This window comes from Bombus fervidus, unplaced genomic scaffold (genome assembly GCF_041682495.2).
Source record: "Bombus fervidus isolate BK054 unplaced genomic scaffold, iyBomFerv1 scaffold0028, whole genome shotgun sequence".
Lineage (NCBI taxonomy): Eukaryota > Metazoa > Arthropoda > Insecta > Hymenoptera > Apidae > Bombus > Bombus fervidus.
Genome location: NW_027212591.1, coordinates 80,001 through 81,628, shown reverse-complemented (window position 1 = coordinate 81,628; position 1,628 = coordinate 80,001). Strand labels below are relative to the sequence as shown.

The 1,628-nt window shown below is 50.1% G+C and overlaps 1 non-coding gene across 1 annotated transcript; it reads left to right on the top strand.

The window, feature by feature from the left end:
• Positions 1–347: 347 nt before the first annotated feature.
• Positions 348–502, top strand: LOC139997079 (5.8S ribosomal RNA). The gene has a single exon (XR_011802553.1). It is a non-coding gene; the product is annotated as a 5.8S ribosomal RNA (ribosomal RNA).
• The last annotated feature ends 1,126 nt before the right edge of the window (positions 503–1,628 follow it).

The window sequence follows — 1,628 nt, the reverse complement described above, 5'->3', positions numbered from 1 at the left end:
TATATATCATGGGCTAGCCACCGTGCGCTTTCTTCGCGAGATCGTGTGCTGTACAGAGGATTCAGAATCGGGTGTTATATCCCCGTCGTTTCCTGACGAACGGAGCTTCGATCTCGTTGGTTGTTATATATTATAATGCACTTTACGCCCGGTCGGCGGGCTGCGTGTGTCGTCGCGCAGTCCGTCCGATTTCGTTTTCGAACGTATTTTCGTGTCGTCAATCATATGGCGACTTCCGCGCGTTCGATTCCCGTTGGTCGGACGTTTGTCGGATATCGGCTTCTTTCGAACCGAGAATAAGAGTACAAAAACCTGAGTACACAAACAAAAATCCATGCATAAACGATTACCCTGAACGGTGGATCACTTGGCTCGTGGGTCGATGAAGAACGCAGCTAATTGCGCGTCAACGTGTGAACTGCAGGACACATGAACATCGACATTTCGAACGCACATTGCGGTCCACGGATACAATTCCTGGACCACGCCTGGCTGAGGGTTGCTCACGTAAACCTAAGACTGCTTGCGTTGCGTATCGTTGCTCTCGGTCCGTCTCTCTCTGTTCTTTCTTGCCTCGTCGACAGCCCGCCGTCGTTCGTTTTATCTTTAAACGAACGTTTCCGAGTCGGAGGACGAGCGCCAAGCAAAAGAATACGAATTAAAGAGCGGTCGAGGGCTCGTACGCGACGTACGAGCGATTGTTGGACGTTCGTCGGCGTTCGTCGCTGGATCGTGTGGAGACCGGCGTACGCATGCTCTCGATACAAATATATATGAAAAATCTATCGCGTTCACGGGAGACTCGCAAAACTACCTCCGTCTCTTCTCTGTCCCTTCTTGGCTTGACAACCCGCCGTCGTTCGTGTTTTACGAACGTTTCTGAGTCGGACGAAGCGCAAGAAGAAGGATACGAATTAAAAGAGCGCGGAGAGAACCGTCGTCGTCGACGCGGTTATCGAGATACACAGAGCGAGTTTTCTTCGTGGCCGATTTTTTTTTTCTTTTTGTATCAGCCTCTGCTACGTTTTGTTAGTCTTCGATAAGCACGAATGACCGCGCCCCCGACGTCGTCTTAAATGAATTTTTGGCGAGACTGAGAGAAAGCAAAAATATTTTTGAACAAAGTCAGTCGAGAGAGGAGAGAAAAGAGAACCAAGATATTAAAACCTAAACCTAAACTTGGTGGCGTAACGAAAAACTGTGTGCCTTAAAGAAACACAACCGTCTTTTCATCAAGATGTTTTTACTCGTACAGCCCCAGGGATCGAATACCCACTCCGTCTGTTCGTGCGGCAGAGATGTATTCTGCAGGCGCGAGACGACTGACGAGAAGACAACGAGGACCGTCGCATCGATGGGTCGTCGTTGCGTTTTTCATCCTCTGTGCTTTTTTCTGTTCTTCGTGAACCCAGAGAAAGCCGTAGATCCGGGAACGGACACACGAGATTTCTTCGAACGCTGATGACTTAGGGAGATGATCCCCAGCGTTGCGCGGAGATCGGAGAGTACGCGTACATGTATCGGGACGAATTTTTCCCCGTCGGTCGCGTATCTCTCTGCCCGCGCGCCTGGCCCAAAGCCACGTTCGTCGGAAATCAACGAAAAGTGTGTGTTACGATCTAGCGTGC